Source organism: Oratosquilla oratoria, chromosome 16, assembly GCF_046742065.1.
Source record: "Oratosquilla oratoria isolate Oo_2021 chromosome 16, ASM4674206v1, whole genome shotgun sequence".
NCBI classification, from domain to species: Eukaryota; Metazoa; Arthropoda; class Malacostraca; order Stomatopoda; family Squillidae; genus Oratosquilla; species Oratosquilla oratoria.
Window position 1 is genome coordinate 59191513 of NC_134792.1, and position 7081 is coordinate 59198593.

The following is a 7081-nucleotide window of genomic DNA, read 5'->3' on the forward strand; positions in this document are numbered from 1 at the left end:
CAAACCTGGGAGTTCACGATAACCCAAATAAGGTCAATTTCCCACAATCTGTCAATTTAAATACCCAGAGCAGTTGTATGTGCATTACTTGCTCATCTGACTAAATTATATTTCTTTCTTCCCCTAACAACAGCCGTGCCTACTCCCAACATCTCCCCAAAATTACCTTCCTTCAAACGTGTGTAAAAGTACCAAGAACGTACTAAGGAAGTTACTATTGCCGAGGTGAATAAAATTAAAATGTCCGATATTATGCTATTGAGGTCCTGCCAGATGATGCTACACACACGTTAGCCACCAACACACGTATCCCTAATGTAATCCTTAGGTTGCCAATAGTAAAAATAGGTAGAAAGCATACTAAATTATTGAAATATAGAGCAAAGGTACAATGAAGAGGAGGGAAAGATAGATTTATGGTGCGTCGCTATGTCAATGACTCCATTTTCTGCGTTGGCCTCTCGAGCACCATCTACACTCGATCTCGTGAACTACAATCCTACCTTGTTTTCTCTTCCTTCTCTGCTTTATTATAACGAGTAATGGGCTGTTAGTATTGTGTACCCTCCCTCATCACCATATAGGTTGTTACATGACATTCCAGGTAATGGCTGAATGCAACAATAAAGGTGTTTAAGGTGAAATAAGGGTCCAACAGTTTCTTGGAACCGCCGCTAGGGTACAATGGCCAAGTGTACAGGGCACTTCCCTCACCCGCAAATTCAAATTTATCTTTAGTTAAAAGACTAACCATTTCACCTGACACATGTTTACCGATTAACTGACACTAATGTACATTGATGCAATATGTCTCCCTAACGATATACGCACATGAGCCACATTATCCCCAGCCGTATTACCAAAACAACGAAAAGAAACTGGGTTTTGGTGAGAGATCAGAGGGTGAACAAAATCTTACCTTCTATTACAGTTGCGTTAGGGATTATGTGGGCAACAACCACATATTTCCCATTCCCATGTTAACTCACTATAAACTAGGCTGATATGCTATAATATTAATGATCACTACAAGTTCAATTATCGATATTTCGGGAATCTAAACAACACGACGCGCCACAGACACACAGACCACCGAACACTGCTTGTGACTACGCGATCTGTCAAGTAGCGCACTGATGAAACACTAATTTTAATTTATAAACCCATTTCACAGAAATTAGCCTTGTTTAAAATTACTGGACTGATAATATTTATTAAACAAATCTATCATTACATTTTTTTGTGAAAGAATGTATAAAAGCGGATGAATACCAGATGTAAATAGTGCAGGTCACTCTTGTTGGTGATGACCGACATAGCAATATTTTTCGAAAAATTACTAAAAGTAGAATGAAACTTTGGTGAATAAGGAGTCCAAATAATACAATAGACTCATTTCTATTGGAAAATTGTTCTTAATGTTTATAAGTCATGATTCTAATAAAATTACAATGAGAAAATTAATCCAATACCATTAAAAAATGGGAAATTTGTTTTGCGTTTTCTATGATAAAGAGAAATTGAAGGCAGAGACTATAAATATACATTATGTTTTCGCTGAAAGTTTTCTTTGTTTATATATGGACAATAATGTAATACATTGGATAATCATTCCCATGGAATCGTTTTGTTTATAAAGTTTCATTAACAAATTACAACCCTTTACTAAAATTTATTTCCTAAGTTCCCTATAAATATCTATTTCACCAAAGCAAAGGTGAATCTCAGAATACAATATTGAAATTCTAAATATCAGAATATAGAATTACTTTATGCATACCCGTCTCAATTTGACATAGATGTAGCATGCTGATATATTTTTCTACTAATAAGAGAGAGCAAATTATGAGGTTAAATACACAAACTCGTAATGTGGGGGACTTGTATCATACCTCTTCCCGAATCAAAGTGAAAAAAATTAATGCCACCATAAAAACAATACTTTAAAGTAAAGATATGGCAATTGTCAAATTACAGTTCAGTTTAAAGTTTAAGTTATTACACAAACGTTAAAAACCTAAATTGACGTTGCTTACATTACTCTGACTTCAAAATACCTAATTTTCCAGTCGACTGTAATTCATAGTTGATAATAAAACAGACATTCAGTGTTGAAAAAATATTATGTAACTATCTATGTACAATAGGCTTTAAACCCCGTTTTAAAGGAGGTTGCCACCTTTCCCACTCCCATCTATCACCCATTTCCCTAATATTTTAAAGGGATAACCACCATCCTCTGGAACAGCTTTGCATTTTCTCTTTTGTTATATTATTCATTTTCACGAGAACCATGATTAAAATCAATATCTTATCTCAAAATCAGTAATCGAGGGACTTTCTGACGAAAAAATGCTGATATGCATTCTAAAACACAGCATACAGCGCCATCTCTTGGTATTAGTTCCGATGACGTCATGGATTATGTACCAACTCAAGCGTCCTGTAGTAAAAAAATACGACATTCGACGATAGCGAGAGTTTTAATTGCTTTTTTTAGGGCAGTTTCGACTTCCTAAATATCTCTGACGACAATCAAGGTGTACGGATAGACGGAATAGTCGATTGTCTATCGAGGTCATCGTTACATCGGCTGACGCACTTGTAGTTTCGACCTTTCTAGGCTTCCACTGTCCCACTGCATAACACTTATTGCCTATCTTCTGGGGAAAGGTCATCCAGGTGAGTTATGGTCTATCAATTTGAACAGAAATATCTATGAAGCAGTTTTCATATCGGTGCATCACTGGTGTTTACCTGCGTGCATCTTGGTTTTGTAACGTTGTCTTTGAGCACGCAAAATGCAAGGGAGTATAATTGACGAATTCAATAATTTTGCAGTGTGATCCAATGGTGTCGCTCACCATGATTACGCGTGTGGATAGAGTAAATAAAAGTCGAGGGTACATGGTATTTAGTATTATTAAGTTACACTTAACCAACGCAAACAGCTTACTCCTTCTCACTGACCCTGGATCAGGATTACATTATGAACATGGATACATATAGAGCATCTACATGCTAAGATGTTATAGGAAAAGGTAGGGCTGGATATGGGTAGAATATATGTATAGGTGTACATAGTTATATATCATATGATGGCATCGACGTATTAGCGTATGTTGCTTGCCGCGCCAGAGAATGCGCAGTTATAAATTACGCATCACGTTTCATGACATTATATTACAACCACTACATTGACTCTTCCATAAGAGCGGAGCGTACTTATAGAAAAAAAAGAGGACAAACATATAAGATATAAAGAAAAAAATATGACTCTCTCTTAAGAGCAGAGAATACTTAAAAGTAAAAACACTAAGAGTGGTCTCTGAAGCGAACCGTCGTTCTCAATCGTGTTACACGTGGGATTGCAGGAAAGGTAGGTGGAAGAGGTGAAAAGGTTGGAGAAGACGAGGTGGGAGAGGATTCAAAGGCAGGGGTGGAGACGTCAGGCGAGTGTCTGAGCATCGGTGTTGGTGATGTCATTTATACTTGTAGTGTCAGGTTCAGTAATGTCATTTGTGGGCGCCCGAGGTGGTCGAGTGATGGGAAGGTACGTCGGTTTGAGATGGACGTATCGCCATGGGAAAATCGATAATAAAGTACTTATGTTCATGGTGGAGGACGTCATAGGGACCAGAATACGGGCCTTCCAAACTTTTGCAGACTTTGTCTACTCGCATCCAAAAATTAGAACATGTGTGGAGAGCAGGAGGGACGTATGGCTGTGATAATGCATGGCAGTCACCCGACGCGAGGCCAATGAAACGGATTAATTGCATTTCTTTGATAAGGTGGAGGATGGTTGCATTATCCGATGTGGTGGTGGGCTCTTTGGTGATTGTAATTGAAGGATACAACACATGGGCGCCAGTAATCGCGGTAAGTGGGGAAGAATTAGTTACGTGAGGTGTTAAACTGTGGAACTATGGGTAAAGAGTAGAGCCATTTTTCCTGCCTAGCGCCGATAGCGGATTTCAGAGAGCGGTTTTAACGTTCAATCATTCCGTTAGCTTGAGAGTGATAACTGGTAGTTTGCATATGATGAAAACCAATGATTGACGAAAAATCAGAGAAAAGTTCGCTCTCGAACTGGGAGCCCCTATCTGTCATGACGTGAAGTGGGATTCCGAAACGACATATCCATCTGTTAAAGGAAGCAATCGCTACGGAAGTCGCAGCGGTGTCAATGAAAGGGATTGATTCAGTCCATCGGGTCGTTCGGTCAATGCAGGTCAGTAAGTATTTGTACGAAAGATGGTAAGGATGATTAGGAAGGGTTGCAGGTAGTAGTGGACCAATAATATCAATGTGGACTGATTGGAAACGGTCGGTAGGAGTAGAGATAGGTGAAACAGGTGATGTGGTGTGGCGAGTAGTCTTGGCTAGTTGACATGGAAGAAATTCATTTACAAAGTTCTTTACATCTTTGTTAATGCAAGGCCAGAAATAGTGTTGTTTTGCCAATTTAAAACCTGGACTGAATTCCAGGATGGGAAAGGTTATGCATGGAAGACATTACGTTACTCCGTAAGGATAACGGGACGAAAGGTCATGGAGTCTTAGTCGACCTAAGGGTCAGGTTAGAGGGCAAAGGGAACTCGGATAGTCTAGCTTTGAATGTTTCCAACTCTTCGTCACCTACCTGTCCTTGAGCGATATCACTCGAGTCAAAAACATCGAGTGATACGGCGCATGTCGGTCGTGATAAACAATCTGCTACAACATTGTATTCGCTACGAATGTACTCGGCTGAGGATACGTACTCCGAAATAACAGAGTTGTCGTTGTCTGTCAAAATTAGCAAGTGAGTTAGAGTGAAAGGCTGCAACTAAAGGTTTGTGGTCAAGGAATAAGGTAACTGTATGGCCGTCAATGAGTGACTTGAAATGTAAAACAAGCAGCCAACAGTTCTCGGTCGTAGGTAGAGTAAATACATTGTATCCGAGAGTTTCTTTGAATAAAAGCCCAGGGGCGTTGGCTTGCCGTCTATGATCTGATAAAGGGCGGCACCAACAGCTAGGTTTGAAGTGTCATTCACGAGTTTATAGTCTGTCAGTGTGAGTGAGGGATAGGCTAGAGTAGGAGAGTCCAGTAAGGCCTGCTTCAAATTGCTGAAGGAGTCCTTTGTTGCGTCTGTCCAAGTGAGACACTTTGAAGACTGATACTGTCTGAGAAGTTCAGTAAGGGGATAAGCTACAGTAGCAAAGTTAGTGATCATTGATCAAAAGAAATTTAACATGCCCATGAAACCGCACAAAATCGGTATAGTCTGCGGCAAAGGGAAGTCTGAAATAGCTGCAACACACTCATTAGATGGCTTAATAATTTTTTAGCTAAGCTCATAACCAAGAAAAATAAGTTTTGATTTGAAGAATTCACATTTACTGAGGGAAAGTCTCATACTATTGTTAGCCTAAATAGAAAGGAAAGTTTGAACATCAGTGATATGCTCCCCAAGAGTTTCACTAGCAACCAAGATGTCGTCTAGGTAAGTAAATGTGTTTACATTGGCAAGAATGGTATCTATGAAGTGCTGAATGGTAGAACCTGTATTCTTAAGACCATCTAGCATATATAGATATTCAAAGAGCCCAAATGGTGTGCATACCACAGTTTTAGGTATATCCTGTTCAGCAACAGGAATCTGCAGATATGCACGTTGTAAGTCTATCTTTGAAAAGATAGTCTTATCCTTAAGAGACATAGTTAGAGAGCGCAAGTGCAGTATAGGATATTTGTCATTGACAGTTACGTCATTTAGGCCTCGGTAATCTCCGCAAAGTATCCAGGAATGTGGTTCTTTCTTTGGAACCAAATGAAGTGGGGATGCCCAAGGTTAATTGGAACGACGAATAATTCCAGCATTAAGCAAAAATTGAAAATCATCCTTAGCAGCCTTGAGTTTCTCACCTGTCAATGGTCTTGCCTTAGATGAAATTGGAGGTGGAGTCGTCCGTATCTATACTGTGTTTAGCATCGGTTAATTGCAATAGTGCGGTGAATACGGGGAATTCTGAAAGAGCAATATCTCTCGAATCATTTTCCCCATAATGCACAGCGTGTGAAAAATAGGTATATAAGAACATAATAATGAAGGAGACTGCAAGAGACCATAAGGCCTACACTAGGCAGCTCCGTATCCATCACCACCTGTCATCCCCACCCATAAAGTTGTCTAATCGTTTCTTAAAACAACTGATAGTTTCAGCGCTTACTACATGCTTACTAAGTTTATTCCATTCGTCGACCACCCTATTAGTAAACCAATTCTTGCCTATTTCCTTCTTAAATCTAAATTTGTCCAGTTTATAACCATTACTGCGAGTCCTGTCCTGTTGTTTTAATATAATGACCTTGTTTGCATCACCCTTGTTAACGCCTTTGATCCACTTGAAAACATCTATTAGATCACCCCGCACTCTGCATCTTTCCAGAGAGTGTAGGTTAAGGTGCCTAAGCCTCTCTTCGTAAGGCAAATTTCTGAGTCCGTGTATCATTTTGGTCATTCTTCTCTGTACTGATTCTAGTGAATATATGTCCATTCTGTAGGACGGAGACCAAAACTGTACTGCATAGTCAAGGATGGGTCTATTGCTAGATAGAGTTTAATAACTACCTCTGCACTTCTATTCGTTACCGTCCTAGCAATGAAACCTAATGCTTTGTTAGCTTTATTCCTGGCGCTAATGTACCGTTTCCTGGTTTTAAGGTCCGGACTCACTAGAACTCCCAACTCTCTCTCACACTCAGTTTTCTCTAAAAGTGTGTTACCTAAGCTGTATCTATTTTCGGGGTCGTGTAGCCCTACGTTTAACACGCTACACTTAGAGATATTGAAGTTCATTTGCCATTTCACCGACCATGTGAACAACTTGTTAAGATCATCCTGCAGAATCTCTGAGTCGTCTCCTGACCTAATTAGGCATCCTATTTTAGTGTCGTCCGCAAACTTACAAACATCACTATTTATCCCGTCGTCTAAGTCGTTTATGTACATAATGGACAACAAGGGACCCAAAACCGAGCCCTGGGGAACCCCACTAGTAACATTGCCCTACCTAGATTTTACTCCAATTAT

General features: G+C 39.6%; 1 protein-coding gene across 1 annotated transcript in view; it reads right to left on the reverse strand.

The window, feature by feature from the left end:
* The window catches only part of LOC143033784 (uncharacterized), a 126247-nt gene extending 125140 nt beyond the window's left edge, over positions 1-1107 (reverse strand). The window contains exon 1 of the mRNA XM_076199276.1: positions 920-1107. The gene's annotated coding sequence lies outside the window, so the exon portion shown is untranslated. The remainder of the gene's footprint in view (positions 1-919) is intronic.
* Between the last annotated feature and the right edge of the window lie 5974 nt (positions 1108-7081).